This window comes from Gobius niger (assembly GCF_951799975.1).
Source record: "Gobius niger genome assembly, chromosome: 4".
In the NCBI taxonomy this organism is placed as follows: domain Eukaryota; kingdom Metazoa; phylum Chordata; class Actinopteri; order Gobiiformes; family Gobiidae; genus Gobius; species Gobius niger.
This window is the reverse complement of record NC_136855.1, coordinates 18,181,882-18,209,191: the sequence shown is the minus strand read 5'-3', so window position 1 is coordinate 18,209,191 and position 27,310 is coordinate 18,181,882. Positions and strand designations below refer to the sequence as shown.

The following is a 27,310-nucleotide window of genomic DNA, read 5'->3' as shown; positions in this document are numbered from 1 at the left end:
CACGCTAGAATACACATTACTGAAGAAATAACAGTTCGGCGATTAAAGGTTTTGAATGAGAACAATGTGGACAAATAATGCCTTTTGGTGGGGTTTATGGAATTATTCAGAGGTGCCAAAGCAAATACTAGATGAAAGAAGCAACTAAAGGTGAACCATGAAGGTAAGCTACATGCAGACGTTATGCTAACACCAGCTAAAGTTGCGCTAAACAAACAGGCCAGCAATGCCAAGCAGGTTCCAGATGCTGAAATTGGCCACACAGCCACTCCTACTTCTACCTTGTGTCCACCTTCACCGCTAGCAAGGCACATCTACCTTTGTATTGTTGCATTTCAGGCATGTTTGACCAAGGCCAACCAGGGCTCAGTCTTGAGCCGTATTCCCCTGGGCCAAAGTGAGTCGAGCTATGACTAAGCATAAGACTGCTGGAGGTCTGCGGAAGAGAGAACATACAGCCCTCGAAATCTGCTATTCTACATAGCGCGACTTGACCGCGCACGCCACGATCTGCGTGCACACATTTCTGTTTCCACCACACACACACCCGAATTTGTCGTGTGTGACGCCACAGAGGCGCACGCTGTACAGATTGTCATTATAACTTTTGAAAACGGCGATGAGAACAAATGTGGACAAATGCTGGGGTTTATGGAATCATTCAGAGGTGCCAAGCTGTAATAAAACAGAAAAGAAAGCGCTAAATATGAACTATGAAGGTAAGCTACATACAAATGTTATGCTAACACCAGCTAAAGTTGCGCTAACAACTGCTAAATGCTAATATCGGCAAATTCCCCATTTAGAACAGCAGTATGAAAAGAGACATATGTGGGATTTAATATTGTACAAGCATAACAAGGTAGTAACTTAAGAGGTGATTTTCACAGACTACTGACTGCTAGCATTAGACACTGCTAGCATAACATTAACAACCCTATCTTACCCTTACAGTTCTTCTTTCCTCTAGTTTTCAGGTAAGCACTTATAAATGACGACATGAACAACATCAAAAGTACACCTTAACCACAATCTAAATGGCAGTATGTGATTGTATCCACAGTGTTCACCTCAACAAACTTTTCTGGCTTAATTTTTGCTGCCTCCATATTGTATTGCATGTTGAAACATATTATTTAACAGTTAAGTAAAATATTACAACTATATTGTTTTGCAATATTGAACACCTGTATTGCATATCAAAAGATTTGTTTTATATCATGCTAAATGTAGTGCCATTTTATCATTTAGTAAGCGTCAAATTAACATTGTAGCCTTTAGCTTCCAGACTAAAACACTTATTTACAGTGGGAGGAAAAAGTGAGTATATTTTTAATGGCTATAACATGTAAACATTCACACTACAGGGAGGAATAAGTGAGTACACCCTCCAAGGATAAGGATCCTCCAAGAGCTAATAAGACAAGTTTATGCAGCCATTTAGAGTCAGTTGTGAGCAAACCTGAAGTCCAATCACTGAGGTGTGGCGTAAAGCTGCTCTTGCCACTGAAAAACACTCACTAGTTAAGAATTGTCTCTTATTGAAAAGCATTGTCTGATGTGGACCATGCCTTGCCCAAAAGAGAAATTGGTATAAAGCTGGAAAGGGTTACAGAACCATCTCTAAATGTATTGATGTTTCTAAATCCACGGTTAGAAAAATAGTCTATAAATGGAGCCAGTTTGACACCGTGGCTTCACTTCCAAGGAGTGACCAACCTGTAACGATGAATCCAAGGGAACAGCACAGAATATTCAATGAGGTAAAAAAAAACCTAGAGTGTCTGCTAAGACTTACAGAAATCACTGGCACATGCCAACACCTCTGTTGACACGTCTACAATACGTAAAACATTAAACAACGACGGGAGAACGCCATGGAGAAAGCCACTGCTGTCTAAAAAAACATTTTTGCAAGTTTGAAGTTTGCGAAAGAGCTCTTGGATGCGCCACAGCACTACTGGCAAAACATTACGTGAACTGATGAAACCAAAGTTTGGGAGGAACACACGTCATGTGTGGAGTAAAAATGGAACAGCACACCAACATCAAATCCTTATACCCACGGCAGGAAGCATCAGGGTGTGGGGGTGCTTTGCTGCCTCAGGGCCTGGACAACGCGCTATCATCAATGGAAAAAAGAATTCACAAGTTTATTAAGATATTTTTCAGAAAAACTTGAGGCCAACTGTTTGACAGCTGAAGACAATAACCCACAGCACAAAACTAAATTAGCTTCAGAATGGTTTCAGAAGAATAAAATACATGTTCTGGAATGGCTCAGTCAAAGTCCTGACCTAAACCCGATTGATATGCTGTGGCATGACCTCAAGAAAGCCATTTACACCAGACATCCCAGGAATCTTGCTGAACTGCAGTAGTTTTGTAAAAAGAAATGAGGGATTCATCCTGATCGTTGTGCACCACATCCAATCTGTAACTAAAGGAAACATCTGGTTGAAGTTATTGCTGCCAGAGGAGGGTCAACCAGCAATTGAATCCAAGGGTGTACTCACTTATTCCTCTCTGTCCTGTAAATATTTACGCTATGGCCAATAAAAATGTGATATTATGTAATTGCTTGGGTGGTATTTGTTTAAGCAGACACTGTTTACTCATTCTTGTGATTTTAATAAAGATCAGACCACATTTTATGACCAATATAGTGGGGATGGTCCGATATGAAAATTTGCTGCCGATATCGATATCCGAAATTTACCTCGCCGCTGTGGCCGATATCCGATATTTGCCGATATTTATTTCAACGTTAAAATTCAATAGAAAGGCTCAAATGTGGTAAAGTTTGCAAATTGCTCCATTATTGGAATGTCTTATGCCTGGGACACATCTCACACACCAGGATGAAACAAACAATCCTTTTTATTAGAAAAATATTAAAAAGACCAAATGCAATGTTGGAGTGAAATGTCATTTGGATTTTGGCTAAATATTTACTCAGACCTACTTATTATTATACTTTCCCCATGTCCTCTATTAATGGGAAAAAGTGACACTGGGAATATGCTAGGCTTCTATTGATTGTATTTTTTATTCAAACATGTAGCCTGCCATGTTGTATAAGCTACATGTTTTAACTTTAAACAAATCTGATAAACTTCTCTGTGGACACACAGCTCTGTATGAAGCCTTGGAATTGCAAAAAATATCATCATGTCACTTTAACAGCACCTTATACTGAACTAATGAGGCCAGACTGAAGATTTAGAGTTGGTTTAGAGCTGGTAAAAGGCAAACAGTAGATCTACCAGATTAGCATGAGCTTTGAACTGCATTGTTTTCAATGATAAATGCGCTAACGATGCAAATGCGTCTAATTAAATATGCGCGAAAATGGACATAGCACCTCGTTTTCAGGGTCATTAACATGACAGAAGTGGGCAGAGCAAACGTGAATACAGACATTATCATCTCTGTAGTTAGACCTACATGACAGAAAGCTCATGTTTACATGTGGTATTCTTTAGCCTGTTAGAAGCTATGCTAGCGCTAACAAACAAAGTTATAAATCTGGCGTCAGGACGGAGAAACTTTTGCAACACTCAGATGTAGCGACAAATAATCCATCAGAAAATGATTCATGTTAATCCTGACTCAGAATAATGTCCATGGGGCAGTTTTAGTCCAGTTTGTTACAGCAGCAACTTGTGGCTCTGTATCTCTGTGGTGTCCAAGTGTCTGCTCCACTTTGTTTAAACTTAGTAAAAACATATCTTCTTTTGGAGACGTGTGAATTTATGCTGGAGGTTCTTTATTTTTAGGAGCCACTGTTTATTTTAGATGATTTGAATAAACTGTTGCCCCAGTCAGGTCAGTTTAGCCCGTCTACACTGCTGCTGCATTCAGGTGCGCTACGACATTACGGTGCAGTAAATAATTAAAAGAAAAAAGAAAATATCGGCCGATATTTCCCAATATCCGACCGATGCCGATATGTGAAAAATGACAAATATCCCTACAATATAGGCAGAAACTTAAGGAATTCCAAAGGGTGCGCTCACTTTTTCCTCCCACTGTATAAACACAGAAGCCTGCTCCAGTTAAGAATTTGTATCCTTCTTAAAGTTTTTAATATATTGACAGTGAATATCGACAATCTGCATGTTTTCTAGAACATACTGATAGCATTTTGGTGAGACATGGCCAACTCCCATAGAATAAAAACAAGGACAGGAAGCAGTTGTCATCCTCAGAAGTTAGCATCACGTTGCTATGCAACATTACAATCTCACCGACCAGCCAACAGCCAGACACCAACAATGCAATGTAGGCAGACCTAATGATTTCAATCTTATGTGTAGTCAACCTATCATCTGCATCAAGACAATCCGGACAATGCATTTGGAGTTGCAGACATTTAGCACTACTGGAATCATATAAACCATATTTAAATGGAAGCCGTGTCATTCTTCTCCCCTCCACACAAGATGGAAACATATTGCTGCTGGCACATAAGTCAATTAATGTATATGAAACCATTCAGAAAATCAGATATCCAGATGAACATAGTGAAAACTGAAGGGTTATATATGAAGCCAGATAAGTGAGGTGGAGGCTGCAATGAGAAAGCAGCAGCAGCACTCGTGACACAGTTAGCGACAGAGCTTGTTTGTTCAGAGCAGCAGCGAGCACCGATCTCTTCTCACACGCTCTCCCTCTATCTCTCTCACTTTCTCATCCTCTGTTGTCAAGGTAACTAGCTCTGAGGACCAAAAAAAAGAATCCTCACGTTTCAAAGATATGGCATTTCAAATCCTCCAACTCAAATGAAAATGCTACTTTTTCAAATCTATATAATGTACAATGTGTGCAATGGACAGTTGAAAGGACTGTTGACCAGGTGATAACGAGTGTCAGCAGGATGACGTTTCCAAATGATAGGTGTAAATGCACTTGAGTTGTAAAGGTATCGGGAGCAAACGGCATTGAAAACAGATACTTGGTTCATAGATAGTTGGAACATTTTTACTACAATAAATTACTGCAGTATCTACCAAAAACCAAATATATCTCCCAACGAGAAGTTGGCTTCAAATTGTTTGTACTTTCTAATACTGCATTTGGAAAAATGACATTCAGGATTGCTCGATAATTTCTTACTATTTTGACATAGTAAGCACAGCAGAGTCCCTGTCCATCCTGTTACAGCATCTAATGTGCATATTGCATTTATTGATGATAACAAATGTAACATATCTCCAAGCACCCTCTGCACTCGCTAGATGGGCTCAGCCAATTATGTTGGTCGCAGCACCCAATACGAGCGATCGCGATGTCGTCACATCCGTTGGCCGTGGTAGGCATTTTACAAATTGATAAACATTTTATTAAAATCCTATGATCAGCAAAAACAATGTCCATAAACAGGGCATTGCTTCTCTTGCGCTGTAACAGATCTATCATTTTATAAAACCGAGTTAGAGGCCTGTATGCATCAGCTGTTGCCTACTATTCACCAAAACATCCGGCGAAAATTGCGGAAGTAAACAATAACAGCGACCGCTCATATACAAGCCTCTTGTGCTTCCTCCTCTCTTGATGGGGCACACTGGACTGTGTTGGTGACTTGGTTGAATTGATTGTGGACATATTTATTAGTGACAAACAAATGGTAAACTAAAACTACATCCACTGCTGAGCTACTTGTTGAAGATAGGCTGGAAAGGTGCATATTTTCATTGAGGATTTCATCAATTTTGCGATTGACACTAAAAGCTTTCTGAAGTGGACCATGACTCATGCACAATAAGGCTATATGTGCTAGAATTACCCCGGATATAGTTCAGCATAAAAACCTGGAGAAATAGCAGACAAATTTAGGCAATGTCTATTTGAAAGTTTTCTGTCAAGTAGGCCTACATGTAGTAGGTAGTTAAATGATATCAACTGAAAAGCTCCGGAAATACTACTATAAAAATATTTTGGGTACTTTTCTCTCCAGACGTCAATATGTGATCCGTAAATGCAGCCGTTTTCTTAAAGCAAAGCAAGGCTATAACTAAGATGGCAGAGCAGGTCTGCGGCAGGTTTGAGCCAGGACTGAAATAGAAACTAGAGTTCTTAAGGTGCCTTCACACCAAACGCGTATCGCACGGCAGGTGCGGTTCATTACTGAGTATTGTCAATGCACGGGTGATGGGTGTGTGGAGGCAGGTGCGAAAGAGCGGCAGCAATGTGCGTCAGCTGTTCAGAGCAGCGTGAACGCGGTTTGAGGAGACAGGAGGGCAAAACACATATTCAAGAATAATTTATAGATCTGAATTTGGAATAACACAACCACCTCTACCTCATCATAAATATACAAGTTAAACAGAGACACTGTCTGAAAAGAGGAAATCTTCATTATGACAAGCGGGCAGCTGTGGTTTGAAATGCCTTTCCCGAGCCCAGGCATTCGGATCAGAGGAATCTCCGCTTCAATAAACCTATGAAAACATGGACACGGGCGCAATAAAGGACGCACTGAATTTTTTCATGACATGAGGCTGGACAGACAGGTACTACACACTCCACACATATTGAAATAATATCCGGGAGAGAGAAAAGTGCCGAGATTTGCCTCAAGTGTCAGAGAAATGTAGGCTAGTAAAACTATTCCACTGTCATCAAAGTACAAGCAAAGAATCAGGAAACAGTTTTCATTCACATCTTATCATTTTTTTTTTTGTAAGAATTGCGCAGTGGCTCCGCCTGTAGTGAACACAGGCGAGCGTCTGATTGCAAGCCTTTCAAGCATCTAAACAGAAGCAACAGTGCGATCCGTGCGGTTAGGTGTGTAGGCACCTTTAGACAAAGAGAAAAGCACAGCATACCATAGCAGTGAAAACAAGAAAGACATTTTTGTACAAAAAAGTACAGTTAAGGCACCGGTACTGAAAAGCAGTTATTGCATCCAGCCCTACATACATGCCTTCTACATTCATACCGTTACTGTATTTAATTGGGATAAAAACTGTCTGTTACGCTCAGACCATGGATCTCCTCGGCTCAGAGAGCGCGGAGAGAGAGAGGGAGAGAGAGAGAGAGAGAGAGAGAGAGAGAGAGAGAGAGAGAGAGAGCGAGAGAGAGCGAGAGAGAGCGAGAGAGAGGGAGAGAGAGGGAGAGAGAGAGAGAGAGGAGAGAGGGAGCGAGAGAGAGCGAGAGAGAGGGAGAGAGAGGGAGAGAGAGAGAGAGAGGAGAGAGGGAGATAGAAGAGAGAGAGAGAGAGGGAGATAGAGAGAGAGGGAGAGAGGAGAGAGGGAGAGAGGGGGAGAGAGAGAGAGGGAGAGAGGGAGATAGAAGAGAGAGAGAGAGAGAGAGGGAGATAGAGAGAGAGGGAGATAGAGAGAGAGAGAGAGAGAGAGGGAGATAGAGAGAGAGGGAGAGAGGGAGAGAGAGTGCGCTCAAGCCCTGGTTGCAAACCTGGACAAACCATTTTGTAATATTTTCATCTTGTCAACGGAAACTCATAGCTCATCATGTTTTAGTTCCAAAAGAGCTATTTTTCGCGATTAAATATTGGCCATATTAGCAAAATTTTGACCTATGGCCGATCGGCCGAGCCTAATTTTATACATAAGACCATTTGGGACAGGATTTCTAATTTCGCAGTGGCCATTATATTGTATGGTTAAAGTTTGTTTGGTTAATACTAGGGCTGCACAATACAATATTGCACAGCGGGTGTGCAATATTGCGATATTGATTTTCAATATTCAATCAATCAATCAATGGTTTGCCCTCCCTCTCACCCCTCATCCCCCTCCCCCCGCTCCACAATCAAGGATGAGAGAAATATAATTTCAAACCATTCACATGGTTTGACAAAAAAAATCTCGAATCTCAAATAAAACAAAATAGTAAATAAGACAATGTAAAGTTCAGGCAAACGAAGTATTCAGTATATTGCAATATTTCTCATTCACCTAAAGAAATGCCCTGCACATCCACTAAGTGAAATATGTTCCTTAACATAATAAGAATGTTGAATGAAGTACTTTTATTTGTTGATTAGGCAGAGACAGTGCTGTCTGTTGACCCAGTTAGCTATAACTTAAGTAAAGGACTGATGCTTTTACCATAGATCTTTGGACAGTGGACACTAAAACATAAATGCAAAAATTGCCATTTTATTAAAATGAAACAATGCGTATATGACAAGTTAAGTTTGTGAAATAACAAAAATGCCTTCAATATCTCCAACATAACGCTTTACCTCCTCAACAAGCTCTTGTTTTGTTGGTTTGGTAAATAAATACTGCAGAGTGAAAATATTAACATCTCTATTTTCTAACGTTAACAATAAGGATAGGAATGAAACGTTTTAGAAGAAACGGTTTTCTTGAGTAATCCATCGGAATCGTATGTTTCACTCATTAACAATTCCTCTTATCGATACCGCTTTGCTTTTATTATTAATTAATAAACCGGCAGGCCGGAGCCGATGCAGAGCCACACACTACTTTCACTTCATCACAAACTTAAGTCCAGTAAAATATTCAGAATCCTCTAGGAGGGAAGATATTACTGCACTCCTAAGGTGTACGACGCCTTACAATGTTTAAGCATGCTTAATTTTGTGTACTAAACTGAGAGGGAGGGCCTTATAAGTTAAAACTAACTTCTTCCTTCTCCCTTTGAGCAGCACTAATACCTCTTGTTGTGAATCATTTCTGTATGTTATATGTATACTATACCTGTATACCATTGCTCAAATAAACTAAACTAACTATACTTGGATCTTGTAACTACTCACGTGACCGTATTTAATGAAGGAAAACGTGGAAAAGCTTGGTCGCCTCTAACTTCACCCCCGTTTGGGTCCATAGGAATATGCTGGGAGAGGCTAAATGCTAACAACATCTTTGGTATTTTTGCATGATTGAGCGCAGGCACAAAGACCACACTGATATGCATCAACTCGTGGAAACCCAGGTAAGAACATATCTCATTATGGAAAATTGGTGGCCTGTTCCTTTAATACTAATATTCTGGTCCTTAGATATTGTATAAGCAACCTACATTGTTATGCTGAGTTTCATCATGTCAACAACAAAAACACATAATTGTAAACCCATTGTGTGCCCATTCTTAAAAATAAAACTGCAAATGGGTTCTTACCTTTTATTGCCTTATTCAGAAAATGGAGGCCATTCAAGTCTATTCACTGACACAGTATTCATGCACCTTTCAGCATGAAACACAACCTGAGCATTTTCACAGTTCTGCCATTTGTCGTTTCTGTTGCCATGGCTGCAGTGAAAGACAGGGCTGGATGAACGTTGGAAATGGAGGAGGTAGCACATGGAACATTTATCCACACAAACACCCGCACACGCTGCTGCCCTGCACAACAAGTGGACCATGTTGGTTTTGTGTATTGCCTGCGGCCGCATCCTCACCCACTCAACATTCGGAGCTCCAAATTGAGCATTTAATAAATTCTTGGCTAACACACATAGTTCCCACACATTTAGAAATTATTACTCTTACTTAAAACATTGGACGGCATCAAACTAACAGGTCTCAATTACAGTACGTATGCAACATAAGATTCTGAGACAAATACCTACATAATGTTACATCTCCATGTAAGAGATTTGTTGATTTTCGCAGGTAAAGCTTGTTTTTTTATTCACAGACAAAAGAACAAACAAGGGCTTATGGTGTTTTGACGTCACAGATTAAACTCCCGCGCCACATTCAGCGATGACAACTGCTCCACAAACAGTAAGGCAGCACAAGCAGCACAAGGGTATGGGTAACTACAGAAAATACCTACTTTGCCCTTTTGTCAAATACTTCATTGACTAACAAATGAAAAATATATCAACCAACAGCTTGAGTGGCATGTGCCCATTCACCAATTTTTAGATTGAGCAGGAAACAAGGCAAACAGTTTGGTACAACGCCCTGAGCTTCCTGAGGAACTAGTGCTGCTGCAGAGAGAGGTGGGAGGAGTCTGATGATGAGCTGAGGATGCAGCAGAGAGTGAGGTTGCACTCTGAAAAAATATAGGTGATTTCAAGAGAGGGTATAATGCTTCTTGCAGGTGTTTGGTAATAATCTCACACACATTTTCATCACCATCTTACACTTTGTTGTTATGTACGTTGCGCTTGAGTCTGACTAAGATTAATGTATTCCAAGTTGGTATGCCCCCTTGTCCTGGTTTCTGGTCTAATAGGGTTCACGATACTGAAATTTCAGACTCGATACTGATACCAAATACAACCCTCGAGACAGATTCTGATTCCAAATGTTGAGTCTAAATATCATTGCTTTAGTAAACCTTTGTCTCTTTTACCATCTCCACATCTGCACTGTATTATCTACACTTATATTACCATGTTCTTCAAAATCATAATAATAACGTTTGAATTGTTTCCTCTAATTATCCCAACCCCAACACTGGACAAATACTGCCTTTGGGTGGGGTTTGTGGAATTATTTAGAGGTGCCAAGGCAAAAACTACAAGAAAGAAGCAGCTAAAAAAACACTATGAGGGTAAACTAAGTGCAGCAGATGCTATACCTATATAACACCAGCCTAAGTTGTGCCAACATCACTGATGCAATAAAATCTCATAAGACATGCCTGTTTCAGCGTGGGCTGTTCTGGCAAATCAGAGTCTGTTCACGTCAGTTCAGCGCACTTTGGCCCAGGCTTAAGCTCAGCCCCAAAACTTGTACCTGGTTGACCCTGCTGGAAACCCTTGACTACACAGGTAGACCTGGCACTGAGCTGGATAGAAAGTGCCAGTGGAAAAGCACTTAATCTCCCTGCGCTCCAGGCATTTGCAGGAGCGGAGGGAAGGGCTGCACTGTGCCTGTCGAACAGGCAAAGAGAGTACAGACAGCATCGATACCAGCTCAAATTAATAATGTGTGCAGTCGATATTACTTAGTATTGATTTAATATTGAAGAATCGATACTTCTGACCGTTCTACAGTCTGGTCAAAGAAGTTGACTGCAGATGGCTTCCAGTAGGAAGGAAGGAAGTTCAAATCAGCTAACCAGACGAGTCAGCAAAACAACACATGACCTTCAGAGGAAGACTGTAGAATCCAGCCAAACCATGTGTGTGCCCCTTTATGATCTATGAAATAAATCAATCTTAAAAAATTATCGACCTCGTCATCATCTGAGCATGAGTCATTCAGGTCCTATGACTTTACAGTTGAACACTTGTCACTTGAACGTGCCTGTCCAGTCGCGGTGTTGCAGCACTTGATACAAGCTGTTGGATCATTCCCAGTCAGTAGGGTGTGGAACATAGGGCAGGGCGATATGGCCTAAAATCTATATCACGATATAAAAAATAATAAGTAAAAATAAATATCATGATGAAAATATATTTGAATTTGGAAGATTAATTTGGAAGATTTACGGCATACTAAATACCTCACAAATATGATCTACTCAAGCAGCTTACATCCAACATTTCATTTTACTTTTTAAGCACCTGCCCCCATGTTCTACAGTTCTACCATATAAAAAATTACAATGATATTATAAAATGATATCAAAAAATGGTCTTAATTTAAAAAAATAAAACAGCAGCAATTATAAAAAGCAGTTTAAGCTACCAACATTCCTAAGTACTTTTTGCTTTCTTTCTGTTTTTATCATTAGTAGATGACTATTTCCACAATGATGTCCTACAAGATCCCAAAATGGAAAGTACAGAACCACTGTGCAGGAACTTCTTGCTGCTTTCGGCCCTGTTTTTGACATGTAACCCTTCCAAACACAATAAAGAGTAAAATTGGGAACAATTTGTAGCACGCTCACATTATACAAAGTTAAACTCAACAACACAAATTTAACTGGGCAAAAGCAGAAATAAACTGAAATAACTGCACATGAAGAGCCTCAGTCCATAACAAATAATCAAAATTCTTGGTTGCAACAATAGGATGTTATTTGAAAAAGTCAATGAGGAAGTTTCCAAACACAAACTCCACACTGACATTTAGAGGGAACACGTGGCTTGTCAAAATCAAATTTACATGGTGCGCTCTGGAACATGGAAAGGTCTTGGACTCGCGCCTGTCTGAGGAATGGCACTTGCAGAGGAATATGCAGAGATTGTGGGTGAGAAGTGGCTTTGAATAAGTAATGAGCAGAAATAAAAGGCTGTCCTACATCCACACCAGAGATTACACTGCTGCTGCCACAGCTGCTATAAAAAGCTCCACTGCAGGGAGTGAGTGACATAGGCCCCAACGCCACACTGACTCACTCAACACTGCATTTGTGGCAATAGGTTACGTTATCTGGAGACTCACCATTGTTTACACCAGCCACAACACTGCATTTATGCACAGCAGACAAAAAGAGTTCGGTGTAGCCAAATAATAGTTGCTCACAGTGTGCGTGATGTTATGGGATTATATATGGATATTACGTATTTTCTAGGTACTGCAATAAGCAAGTGTAAACACCCATTCACCAATCCAAAGCTGCATGTTCTTATGTTTTACTGTGTGTAGCGAGCAATTGCCAACACCAACCCCCAAAACACAAAACTCGACAAGACACAATTTTAATTTGAGTTAGTGGAATTTAAGTCACATCACATTATGGCACCATGATGGACTTAATAAAGCAGACAAACAATAGTGCTACAATAGTGCTGCATTTTTCTTTTCTATTCTGCTTCATTTTCATTTCCTTCCAAATAGACATTTTAATATTAAACTACAGCAATTGCATGAGCAGTCTGTGAAATAAAAAATATACCAGGTGTTTGTACAATAATAATAATAAAGTCGACAACCATTTCAGCGATCCTAAAAAAGCTCCTGCTGCCATAGTTCAATAGTAACATTTTTACACACATGACTACAGTAAAATGTATTGCTCATAAAAAGTAGCTGCTACTACTTCTATTGACCTGAAAAAAGTGGCAGTATTTAATGGCCATGAGCTGATCTGCCTCTGGTACGCACTGCGCAGGGCGGAGGTATGTAAGCGAAGCACAAACCTGTCAGGCCTGAAGCAGCACTGGCCTGTGGCTTTAAGAGCTGCTCTGCTGCGGCCACAGATTCAGAGGGAAAGTCCCTGATCCACCAGCACAGGATGATTTTCCACTGCTGCCCACCTCTCCTTATCAGCGCTCTAAAACTGCCCAGAGGTGGGACACCAAATTAGGTGTTGAAAAAAAAATATATATATATATATACATTTTAATGTTGCTGGGTAGTCAGAGATCAATGTCTGACTAATTCATCACACTGGAAGTAGAATTATTTCAACAACACAACATTGAAAAAATCATCATGACAAGCAATCACAATACTAATACTTTATTACACTGCCTGCACTACACCACAAAAAGTTAAATGATCTAAGCCTTGATGTGGGGCTGGTCCAGTATTGTCAAGTGTCTAGAGCGTTCAGCAGGGCTGTCCAAACATATTTCCTCGAGGACGGCATATTGAAGTTATACGCCGCTGAGGGCCACAGATCAGTGTTCAGAGAAACATTCAGTATTTCAGAGAGATTTTAACTGTGTCCCACACCTTTATTCATAATTGTCTCTGTCTCACAGTGGAAACTTAGCTTTTAAGGATATCATTATATTTGCAGTGAAAAAGTACCGTCTCTGGCAATGTGTGCCTATTCAACAAAAAGATAGCCACCAAAAATTGGTCCGGAGGCTGTACTTTGGACTGTGTTCCACAAGTTTATACAGAGTTGTTGAGCTATGACTGGTATTTTAGCTACACGGTGTTGAGATGAACATATAATCATTGACAATTGTTTTAAACGCGGAAAACATTGAATTTGAAAACGACAAGTCTTTACAATAGACCGAGTAATGTTGGAGAATTCATGGGCCAGATCTTGTGGCGGCGCACGGGGCGGCGCAGGCTCTTGGCGAATTATTTTCCGAGTGGCGGCGCTATATGTGCCATTCGCCTCCGCCACCTGTGAGGGGGCGTCACAAGAGGAGGTGACTGCACTGATGGAAACACGGCTGACATTCACTTCCTCGTTTACATTGTGCTGTCTTGCGTTCTTTCTTAAGCCTTAGGCTCTCACAGGTCAAACTAAAAACTTTATTTACCCCATCGTGAGCTAAACCATGTTCACGTCTCGAGAGAAAAAGAGCTACAGCGTCCGCTGTGGCGCGGATCGGCTCGCGCTTAGCGTGAACGCGAAGCAAAACAAAAGCACATGTTCACCCTCCACTCCCACACAACCATTGTCCTGGACGTGGAGTCGATCTGGTTGGAGGAAAATTTGTGTCTCCACCCACTTAAATGTGCTAAGTCTGGAGTGGCAAGATCACAAAGTGCGCTCCTACTGAGCGCAAAATGTCACGATATCGTCTCCGTTTTGATGCACAAGATCGGGCCCCATAAGTCTTGCCCTCTTCGAACGTTATTTAGTCAATTAAACCCTCGCTGAATGGCTGAAGTGCCAGGCGACCGACAAAAATGCAACTTTTCTGAACTTTCTTGTATCGCATCGCACGTCTACGTGGACGAGCGTGAAATTTCACAAGCACGAATGTCGCCTGTCGCGTAGCAGAGGGAGGGAGTTGAAGAGGAGCGACATTGCCTCCCGTGTGTCGAGCCCATTACAGACAGGGATCGACAATATATCAGCGCTGCCAATATATTTGTTACATATTTTAAAAAATGGGGAAAAAAGTCAGCATTTATGTTTTCTTTTAATCATTTACTGCGCTGTGATGTCGCACACTTGAATGTATGCAGCAGTGTAGATGGGTTGAACGATCTGGCTGGGGCAATGCTTTATTCAAATTTGCTGAAATAAACAGTGGCTCCTAAAAATACAGAAACTCCAGCAGAGATTCACAAGAAAATATCTCCAAAAGAAAGTAGGTTTTTATTCAGTTAAAACAAAGTGGAGCAGACAGTGGGACACCACAGAAATGCACGAGCCACATATTGCTGCTGTAACAAACCGGACTAAACTGCCTCCATGGACACAACTTTGAGTCAAGATTAACAGGAATCTTTTTCTGATGGATTGTCAATACATCCGAGTGGTGAGTGTTGCAAAAGTCTCTCTGTCCTGACGCCGGATTTATAACTTTTGATTTGTTAGCAATAGCATAGCGTCTAACAGGCTAAAGTTAAAACATTCAACTTTACCTTAAACAAAATGGTAGGCTACATGTTTATGCTCTTTTTCTAAAAAAGGATTGTTTGATTTATCAGTCTCAAAAGAAATCTGTGTAAGACCGTGTGTCCCTGACAAAAGCATTGTATCGTTTACTTTCCAATAATGGAACATTAATTTACAAACGGTACAACATTTGAGTGATCCTTTCTGATTTTAAACGTTGACATGAATATCGGTAAATATCGAATAGCCACAGCAGCAAGGCAAATATCGGCAGAAAGTCTTCATATTGCCACAAACTATCATTGCCACAGAGCTATGTCTTTGTCTTTCCGTGGTGGTCTCATAAAAGTGAGTGGGCAAAAAGTTAAGTTGAGTTATACTGTAGTAATCTCTGTAGAGAAATTTGCTCTCTGCATTTCACCCATCCTCTATGTCGCTGGGCCACCTGTAGGAGCAGTGAGCTGCCAGTATGGGCTGGTGCTCAGGGACCAATCTCCATGATGTGGAGCCAGGAGCCAGGAGCCAGCCTGTTGCACACGTTTTTAGGACTAACCTACGCAGACACGGGGAGAACATGAAAACTCCACAGAAAGGCCCCGTCTAGGTGGGGATCGAACCCGGGACCTTCAAGGCACGAGCGCTAACCGCTGCTGCTGAAACAAATTCATCATGACAGGACAGCAACAACCTTAAAAACACTTTGCATGTTCTCCCCATGTTTGAGTAGGTTTCCTTCAGGTGCTCCGGAATCCCCTACCACTAAAAACATGTACAATCCAGCTTGGCCCGTTTACATGCATGAGTCCCATGTGAGTTCATTAACATGCACTGTCCTAACCAAATAAACAAATAAATAAACAATAAGTTGGATTCACACCTACACAATGCACTGTCGCCGTTTAGGGGCAGGACAAATATTTGTCTGCTCATGATTAGAGTTCGATCCAACACTTTTTTTTGGACAATCCAAGAGTCTTTTTGTATTCTTTTTATTGTATAACACAGTGGTTCTCAACCTTTTGGAGCTGCGAACCCCATTCTAACTGGTAAAGAGGTTCGTGACCCCCGCCCGGGTCACACCGTGAGGAATAGGAACATTAGCCTACATAATTCTTAAAAAACAAAGAAAAAAAATGGCTGAAATAAAATTCATCAAACTACGAACAAATAATGGTAAAATAGCAAATACATGCTATAATAAAACATTACATTATATGCTAATGAAAATATCTATATTTTATCTAAATGATCTGGTGACCCCCCAAATTTGTTTGGGGGCGGGTTTTCAGATGCCACACGAATCAGGACCAGGAATGAGCAGCCAACCAGAACCGAGCTTGAAAACAGTCCTCCAATCGCAGGCCAGAGCTCTGACAGCCAGATTTCCATGGGGGAAAGGACAGGTTTAGGCCACACAAACAAATATACAAAAATGAGGGAGCCTGGAGGCCTGGGGCCGTAACAATTCCCAAACATGAGCCTCCAAAAGTGAGCTGCAAAGGACTCTTTACTCTTAACAAGCAGCACAGGCTCTCCTTCATATCTGTGGAGGCAGAGACGTGTGAATCCGGAGGAGAGTTTCTGTGATCAGTGCATCAGAGGGATTAGCGCTGCAGCTAACACAATGCTAACGGAGGAAAAAGCAATAGTCCTTTGCGGTGGCTGCATTATAAATGCTGATATTTTTTTTACAGTACATCCATGATCTACCGCGCACCTTAAGTAGACTGAGAAGTAAACAAAAGCTCACGGTGGAGTGTGGAGCGGACGTCAGTGGCGTCTCTCACTGCCACATTCATTTCTATGGGCAGCGGCCATCAGATGCATGGGCCGAAAAAACGTGCCTCTGCAATTTCAAAATTGCGTTGTGTAATATCATGATAAAATTGCAAATGCGATTTATCGTTCAGCCCTAATTGCAGCATTTGAATCCCCTTCATAAAACAGCAGATATGGTTTCAGCTCTATCTGCTTCTAAAGGCCATTCAGGTCTATTGCATTATGTGCAGGGCCTGTAAAAGACGTAAAAACTACGAGGATCACATGGCTCATTATTATGCATAAAGTGCGTACCTACGGGAGCACACTCCTCACCGCTGTTCGATTGGATTCTCTGTAAATGCCGAATGACAGCATTACAAAGGAAACAAGGAACTTTTCTCTGCCATTATTATGATTTTAGCATCTGCAAAGCGATACTGTAAAACCTGCAGGCCCGAGCCGCTGCAGATTCAGGACCACAGATTTAAGACCGTGGATTCACAGCCTGATCCAGTCATTAAATCTGATCCAATCCGATACTCTCAGAAGATCTGGATCAGCAACCGATACCAACACTGACTATTGGATCATCCCTAAATGCTATGGCTTTCTGTCGAGCAGTAAGTTGTAAACAAAATGCATTTGTCTCCGTTGAAACGCTGTGTGGTGGAAGTCTTTGTGTGTGAATTGCTTTCTTTATTTAATTCCGTCTTCCGCCAAAATGAGCAAGTTCAATATCCAGCTGACTCGCTGACCAGCTGGTCAGGGCCGGCCCTAGCCAATTTGATGCTCTAGGCAAGATTGAACATTTGCAAAGACCGCAAGTCTCTAATCACTTTCGATTTCAAAGTTATGTCCAAAAATCGGCAATGTTGTAGATGGCGGAAGTATGGGGTTAAAAAATTCAAGCACAATTTGACAAATGCAGTCGTCAAAAACTGGCTTCCCCGACCTCCACAGATCAAACCACATACGCATGTCCAGCCGTTGGCCACAACCTGCTCGACCGCTCCCGAATGGAGATTATTGCGTTGGTGAAAGGGCTCTTAAAGGTGCACTACAACACAAAATCTTTCAAACTCTGACACACTGGCCTCATTTGTGTCTCTGGAGTCTTCTGCCTTTGGCCAATGGCAGTTTACCATAAAACAAAACCAAAAAATCTATATATATCTATACTGCAATTTTCTGACAACAACAGTTCGGCTTGTCATGTATTTCTTTATATATCAATTTAGCTCCCAATGCACATTTTAAACATGTGCAGGTGGAGTAACCTTTGAGGACAACAGTGAGCTACACTGTCATCAGTACACTTTTAATACAGCTGTGAAATTGTTCCCAGACATCATGACAAACCCAAAGCCCCAGTCACAACAGTATCAAGGGCTGCTCTGACAGCGAGAGAGAGAGAGTGGAGCAAAGCCTAATACAAGCAGCCAGTACAGAAAAAGCTGAGTGGTGAAAACGAGGATCTCTCCTTTGTGTCATGAGCCGGGACAAAACAAAAAAGTCTAGCTGCCGGTGCGGGTTAGATGGCTGTGGGCCTGTCTGCTGCTGACCCTCCTCTCTGAGGTATTCGGGCATAAAAGCCCGTGCTTTTCATTCATATCCCAGCAGCCCCGGCACCCAGGCCCCTCACCCCTTCCTGTTGTTGCATTTCAATGTAAATGGTAAATAATTGGCTGAATGGCTGCATCTGGCCCATCAAAAGGCAGTGACGATGCAGCAGGACACATTATCTCACCCCTCCCCCACCATCAACTGGACCTCTCTGGCAGACCGTGCTGGACTAAAGTGAAGAGGGGACTCGTCAAAGCCAGACAGGACACGCACTTCTCAGAAAGCAACCTACTGACTTCACAGTCTGCGATTTCTCTACCCATCAAGGCGAGGTCGACCAATATATTGGATGGCTGATATATCAGGCCGAATTCAAACTGATGTTGACGGGCCGTGGTTTGTTTTTTGTATGTTTTGTATGTATACTGCAAATGAATTTCCCCACGGGGACAATAAATTTCTACTACTACTATTTGGGTATTTTACAACGTTGGTCAATATCGGCTATCAGCCGATAAAAGGCAGATATCTCCGGAACCGAAAGTGATAAGAGTCTTGCTGTTTTTGCATTGGAAAGAGCACAGTCAGAGCTTTAGAATGAGCCCTTAGGCTTCAGAGGAGCTGAGAAACATTGAGGTGAAAATCGGTCATAAGTTTATAGTTTTACATTTTATATAGCTTTGTGTATGCATGTGTATGTGTACATGCACAAACTGTGTTTTGCTTTATATAAAATATTTTAAAACTATTAATAAAAAACAACAACATAACTTTTTTAAACCTAAATCGATTGAAGTGGTGGGATAAATGGGAAAGTTTTACATAAGGATTATTTCTATCATTCTAATTGGTTAAATTCATCAGTCTCTAACTCAGATCAATATTGTAAACCAGAGGTCACTAAACGGTCTGAACCTGGACTAAACCTGGACCACACCTGGACTACACCTGGATTACACCTGGACTACACCTGGACTACACCTGGACTACACCTGGACTAAACCTGGACTACACCTGGACTACACCTGGACTACACCTGGACTACACCTGGACTACACCTGGACTACACCTGGACTAAGCAGGGCTCAGTGTGTTGAACTGAGCAAACAGGAGAAACACATCACTGACACATTGTGTACTGTGAAATAATCCCGTATGTTCCGGACCTCTGCTTGACAATTTTTTTTCATTTTAGACCATAGTGAAATTTAATCCATGACCTCGGCTGTAAACTATATAAAAAAACAACAATCTCCACAGACTAACACATGGCAACATAATATTGTAATACTGCACAGTGCACTGGTGGATATGGATGGATACAAACACTGAATAAGTCTTTTCCATTTCCTAAAGCCTGTCTTTGTGTTGAACACACACCTAACCCTGTCCTCTTCAAACCCTGCTGCTCACACGGCGATGATGATTTAATTTAGACTTTTGAGATCTCTCCTGTGATGGAGAGATTTGTATGACTATCAAATCAGATTATATCGGTCTGTAAAGAGGCAACCTTCAGTTGTGTTCATTCCGTCTAGTCCCATTAATTCCACTATATTTCAGTTAATTCCTGTTCATTCCCATGGACATTTTACGTCCTGGAAAATTCATTGGAGTTTTGCAACCCTTGGTATAGGGCCCTTCACACGACTTATTACAAGACAAAAATGTACAAGGTCGATCCAATGCAGAACTTGAGATCACAGAGCAGTCAGTGCCACAGCCGGAGCAAACCTGGCCGAGTGACCTCAGGACATTTCCCAGAATGCATCACTCAGCACAGCCTCCTGCGCCGCTCACATCCACAACACCAACTGTTGTGTCATAATCAGCTCAGTCTGTTCACGGACAATCAGCTACATTTACCCAACTAAGGAAAAACAAACACTCCATTTACTTCACATTCTCTTGGTTTTACAGATATTAGAAAAAAACAATCATAAAAGACAGTGATCTTAGTGTACAATATGTTCTCTGTTATTCTTGTTTCTACCACTTTTATTGCAGAATAAGGATAATACAGTAGGTATTTGGCGGCTGCCCGAACAAGCAAATTAAAATGTGTCTTTGACAGGGTTTCTACAGGTGGCAGCAAGTCAAATTTAATGCGTATTAATGCCATGTTTATGCCACAAATGTTGCAAAAATTCCTTCAAACAGAGGAAAAAGGGTACATTTTGTTATTCAAACGCAAATTAGATGCAACAGGAAACTGTGGAGTAAAACATTACGTAGGATTTCAGCCAAGCCTGCAGCTGAATGTGTTTTTGGACATCATTTTTTATCATTTTATTTAACTTGTACAGTAAAAATGGTTGAACATTTAATTAGATGCCAGTGTGAATCGAATTGAACGCTTGACATTTAAGGCCTTAATTCTGGCACAAATAGAAGAACTTTTAATGCTATCATTGTAAATGCCCTGCAGAAACCCTGTTAAAGCTCCAGCAATAGCCAAAGGCTAAGAGTCCAGAAATGTAAATTGGGCTAAACATGTATCTACAAACAGATAGTTTTATGCAACTCTGTCTGCAAACTGTCACAAACAAAACAATAAAGAGGACATAAAAGCCAAAGGACTAAACATAAAAATAGATGTCGGAAGTAAAAGATTGCTCATACATATTGGTTCAAGGCTCACATTGAAGTAGAGCTTAGATCGGGCCCAAAAAATCCAGCCTGATCCAAATCCGGGCTTGCGCGTATGAAGCCCAAACCAACCCGAGCTCCAACAATTAACTCTAATTGTAGACACGAGCCCGAAACAAACCCCACGTGAATCATGACTTTAGTCAAGCCCGGTTCTTTCTGCAGGCAGCAGCATGGAGGGGTCACGTAATACACTTTACCAGGGCCTTTGGTCAAAAGGGGTAAAATCCTGGCCCTTAAAAGTTCACTGCTGAACAAGCTTCTGCCTCACAAAAACAAGGAAAACACAGTAACAAACAGCCAAGTGAAAGAGGAAGGACTGCACTAAAGGAGAACTGTCCCAACGCAATGGCACAAACAGGCATCCAACAAGTCCAGCTCCTTTTGGGTCAAGCAACAACTACCTTATTTTTATATGACGCAGAATGTTATCAATCCTGAGATGAGAGTGATCAAAAAGCTCAGCACGGGTGATGTAAAAAATGTATCAAAGCAACTTACTGTCATTTGTTTGGTGTTTCTTGGTTTGCCCTGAAGCCACAAGTATAACAAAACCTCTACTGATTTGTCTCCGTTGTATGTAATCATAAATGTAGTATTTAATATATCAAAATATGTTATATTATTGCTGAAACTAGAAACACAAGCATCTCCTAACTTCTAGGAATCTCAAAACAAAAACAAATGAGAGTGTGCTGCAAAGCATGGCCAATATGCACGACTGGCCGAGCTAACGTGCAGCAGCACCAACCATTAGGACCCTCCAAAGCCCAAAATGAGGCTATATGGTCCCTGAGGGGAACAGCAGGACTGGGGCCCCGCCATTTTGTTCCATTTGGAGCATAGAGGAAGGGGGAAAGGACTAGGCAGAATATCAAAGAGCATCAGATGCCATTTGAGTCTCCACTGAGATTGTGTGGCTATAAAAGATTTACTAAACTGGAAATGGGTGGAGGAAGGGGACGGCTGAGACAGAAACTGAGCCGAGCAGAGGCAAGAAACAGGAGTAGCCATGCTTGTTTACCTAAAAGGACCACACCATCGGCCCATGTGGGGGAGGGGAGAGCGCTGACAGAAGGCAGGCTGGAGAATGAGAAGTACAGCTCCAGGCTCCTCTCTGCACAGTCTGAGAGAATACGACTCCCTTCTCCATTCGAACATAAAACGAAGCGCCTTCAGCCATATTCTGGAAAGAGACCATCGAACTGTCAGCCGCCCACACACCCTGCACCTCACAACAGCAACAAACCACTCCAGTCTCTCTGCACTCATTGACCATCATTTGTAAACAAACCACCATGTTGGAGAGCAGAGGAGCGGGCCTTGATGAGCCCTTTGAGGAAAGTGAAGGAAAATGCGCCTTCACATTCAACAGGTATAGAAGCCAATACGGCGCAAAAAGACGGCTTCGGCACAATATGCACGCATTCAATCATTCCTGAAACTCACGGTTCAATGTTTGGCGAAACTGAAAGAAATTCTACAATCACAATACTGGACGAAAGGTTTCCGATTGATATGAAATGATATTCTGATTTACCCAATTATATTACCATAAAAGCAAACTTTGGGGGTTTTATGAAATGTGTATCAGAGCCACTTAACTAGAAGCAACAGTAAAGGCAATAGTATGTCTTGACAAGTAGCAGCAGTTTGCTTTTGTGGAGGGAGAGTGTTTCCTTTTTGTAACGGTGCTAAACTCTGCCAAGACTTAATAATTCACTGATGCAGGCCTCAGACACAGCTTACAGGAAAAACAGAGCAATAACTGCCTAAGAATCAAGACTGAAGACTAAGACGGCTGATACTGTTAAAGGTCCTATATCATGCAAAATCGACTTTTTGGAGCTTTTAGCCATGTTGTTATGCTATTTCCTTATCAAAAACACCCCCAGAGTGGTTTGTGGCTTCATTCACGCAGCTCTCTGTAATCCTCCTGAATCCTGCTCTCTGAGGCTCCTCCCTCTCCTGGTGAACGGCTGGGTGTTCAGTTGTGTCGTAACAACGGAACGGAAGTGCTCGACGTCTGTAATGTAATGTCTTAATTCTATGCTTACGGCCTGATTTTAATTTGTAAAACAGCTTTTTCATTATTTCTGTCGTAAGAGAGAAACAAAGAGTAAAAAATAGAAAAAAAAATAAAAAAAATAAAAAAAAGGATGTGCCCGAAGTGCTTCCAGGTCAGCTGTGGCCAAAACAAACACATCGCGTCTGAACAGATCAGTCATGTTTGCGCTGCAGCTGTGAAGATGGAGCTCGTTACCTACTCTGGACACCTGTTCTTTATTCTTAACTAACGATAATGTCACGGACGGAGAAAAAGAAGCGCGTTTGGCTACGAGGACGAGGAGTTTATATTCAACCCTTTTCAGGAAGAGGCCACCCAGCTGTTTTTTTCTCCGGGATTCAGCGACTATCACCAAAATATTGTTTTTCTGTGACTGTCACTGATGGATGTTTGGGGAACCTTCGCCAGAATCAAAGTGGATTAACTTTTATAACCAACGCGAATCCCACAATGTAAACAGCGATGGAGCAGAGCGGTGAGTCAATCCAAACGCGGGTTAGCTTGTGTGTTAGCATATTAGCATGTGTGTTAGCCATTTATGAAGCTGTGTTGCAGATGTCAACTCCATATAACTGCATCGTGAAGTAACTTCACTTATTGTTGTTTATTTATATTACGGTAAAGTATGTGCGGAGAGAGGGGGCGGAGTTAACTGGATCGAAGCGTTGTGTCTTCCGGGTTTGAAAAATACCTCCAGAAAACACTTATATTTATCACAAAAATGAGTGCTCCATAATGGTAGAGGTACAATATATCATATAAATGCCTATACTTAACTTTGGAATGGCTAAAATAGCATGATATAGCTCCTTTAAGAAAGCAAAATGAGTATGGTAGGTAATATAATGGCAACCACAATTAATTAAAGGTCCTATATCATGCAAAATCGACTTTTTAGAGCTTTTAGCCATGTTGTTGCTATTTCCTTATCAAAAACACCCCCAGAGTGGTTTGTGGCTTCATTCACGCAGCTCTCAGTAATCCTCCTGAATCCTGCTCTCTGAGGCTCCGCCCTCTCCTGGTGAACGACTGAGTGTTCAGTTGTGTCGTAACAGCGGAACGGAAGTGCTCAGCGTCTGTAATGTAATGTCTTAATTCTATGCTTACGGACGGATTTTAATTTGTAAACCACCCTTTTCATTATTTCTGTCGTAAGAGAGATGCAAAAAAAAAAAGGATGTGCCCGAGGTGCTTCCAGGTCAGCTGTGGCCAAAACAAACACATCCCTGAGCGTCTGAACAGATCAGTCATGTTTGTGCTGCAGCTGAAGATGGAGCTCGTTGCAACTTATTCTGGTTGTTTTTCTGTGACTGTCACTGATGGATGTTTGGGGAACCTTCGCCTGAATCAAAGTGGATTAACTTTTATAACCAACGCAAGTCCCATAATGTAAACAGCGATGGACCAGAGCGGTGAGTCAGTCTAAACACGGGTTAGCATATTAGCTTGTGTGTGTTAGCCATTTATGAAGCTGTGTTGCAGATGTCAACTCCTTATAACTGCATTGTGAAGTATCTTCACTTATTGCTGTTGATTTATATTACGGTAAAGTATGTGCGGAGAGAGGGGGCGGAGTTAACTGAATCGAAGCGTTGTGTCTTCCGGGTTTGAAAAATACCTCCAGAAAACACTTAAATTTATCACAAAAATGAGTGCTCAATAGCGGTAGAGGTACAATCATTCATATAAATGCCTATACTTAACTTTGGAATGGCTACAATAGCATGATATAGATCCTTTAAATTAGAATTATTCTTAGAAGCAATCAAAAACTTATATCATACTGCATAATATAACAGTATTAAGTTACAAGGGGTGTGCACCTAAAGTGCAGACAGTGTGGGCTCTGCTCAGACCATCTACATATGTTTGGCCTTATATCCAACACAAGTCAAGCAAAACATGATATTACTCTTATGAAAACAGACACGAAAAGGGGAAATGAAGAGAACAGATGTCGAACAATACGGTTATAAATAACTAGTTTATTTTCAATGTGTGTACTGGATTTAATGTATGATGAATAAGACTCATCTCATCTTAAAGAGATAGTAAATCTTGTAGCTGCAAATATAATTTGCAGAGTCATGACAGATGATGTGTAATGTGCCTGTGCTGCAGTGCTCTGCATCAGTGGCTTTTAATCTGACCCTAGTGTCCATCAGCATCGCTCTTCCAGACTTTTTTCCCTCTTACATCTACTGTCTGTTGTTCCTGTTACACTTGAGATGAGCTGAACAGTGTTTGGCAGATTACATTGTTATAGGTAATTCTTTAATGCTGAAAGAGCATCATCATAATTTAAACTGTTATAAAACAGTGTCTCTCCATCAGCAACAAGCACAGGTGTAATGTATTCAGGTATAATGAACAATACATGGTCAATCACTCACACAAGTCTAGAACATGAAACTTGTTCAACATTACAAAGAGGTTGGATAGAGAAGAATGAGCTTAACAGACTCAGAGAGTCCCAGTTGTGCATCAGTGCTCTGCAGTGTGGTCAACATGAACGCCCAACAAGCTCAAACATACTGAGTCTTAGAAGAAACACCACCAGCGGCACTGCAGTGTTTTTTCAGCATCTCTACTGCACCAAAGTACAGAGCATCTCCTCCAATTTCTATTTCTGCCACATCCCCTTCCTCCATGTTGTGCTCCAGTGCACAGATAAATACTACCTCTCAAATAAGCAGACGGAGAAAATCTACGCTTGGGGACAAGACTTCAAATAAATTAGGCCTATATATTACACTAGTATTTCAAAATCAACTCACAAAACCATTACAAAGACTGGCTTCCGACTGTGATAGTCAGAAATGGGTCAATTTCTGTTTGCAATGGAAGCCTGTAGGAGTCTACATGTGTGATCCACATCAAAACGTGCCACTACCGAGAGTTATCAGCAATTACACAAATGCAACCCCTAAATCAATATTTACCCCAGCGTATGACAGCGATTATCAGCCTAAGCATTTTATTAAACTGCACACTGAAGCTCGATTAGTGAAAAGACTACGTGCGTGACTTTGATAGAAACCACCGCCAGTGACACTGCAGCGTGAAACGGACCAAAACATAACCACTTCCAAAGGTTTTGCTACCAGCGTAATGCAGGGGATGTATATATATACCGCTACCTTTAAAACATAATAATAAACGCAGTGCAGCACAATACTTTAATCTAATATTAAGCATGCAAAACACTTAGAGAAACAAACCTGGTTCAATTGACCTTTGGCGCAACATATTAGCGCCTTGGCTCACCCAACCAGTGGTATTAGTTTGTTGTTAGCTTTGCAAAACCATATTTAGCTTACCTTTTTAGTGCCCCCACGATAAAAGACAAAAAAACAAATAGGTTAGTCTCTGCCACGATGTTTTCGGCCAATGCTGGATGTTCCCATTTGTTGCCTTCGGTTCAACATAGACTTCCTAGAGACATCCGCATAAAGTCGACCATCGCGGCTCCAAAGCAGCTCGCTGCTGCAAAAGAGGCTAGCGCACCAAAGAGACGACCGAGAGAAAACACTAAAATATCCACAGAAAACACGCTTTAGATGAACAAATGCATTATCACCAGCAAGTAAAAGTCTTTAAAAGTCCATTCGACCAACAGTAGGCTTGCGTGGTTGAGTGCATTTCGTCAAAATATATTGTTCAGTTTCGATGTAATCCTCTCCGCCACCTCATTCGAGCGGTTTCCCAGCGGCCTTTGGCTTCGTGTGTGGACGCAGTGACGAAAGCATTGCTAGGGAAAAACGAATGTTGTGATTGGCTAAGATTCTTTGGGTGGTTCCGGTTTTGTTGGGGTAGGAAACTGACGCCATTTTGGGTCTACACACCAGCCCACTCTCATTCTATCTTGCCATACAAGAGACCCAACGTGGATGACCCAGGGATTCAGTTTCAAATTCACCAACCAATACTCCATTATGTTGTTGGAGGACAAGGCAAAGGAAATGGAGCACATCCTTAGTGCTATCGGGTTATATGGTAAAAACAACAACAACAACAACAACAACAACAACAACAACAACAACAACAACAACAACAACAATAACAACAACAACAACACCTCTACTTTGTTCTCGTTTTGATATCATGGATATTGTGAGGGTGTAAAACACCCACATCAAATATTTTGTCATTCAAGTAACGCACTC

The 27,310-nt window shown here is 41.4% G+C and overlaps 1 protein-coding gene across 1 annotated transcript in view; it reads right to left on the bottom strand.

Moving 5' to 3' along the window:
- The window catches only part of ankrd11 (ankyrin repeat domain 11), a 121,413-nt gene extending 94,561 nt beyond the window's left edge, over nucleotides 1-26,852 (bottom strand). Inside the window, exon 1 of the mRNA XM_079555322.1 lies at nucleotides 26,465-26,852. The gene's annotated coding sequence lies outside the window, so the exon portion shown is untranslated. The remainder of the gene's footprint in view (nucleotides 1-26,464) is intronic.
- Nucleotides 26,853-27,310: the final 458 nt, after the last annotated feature.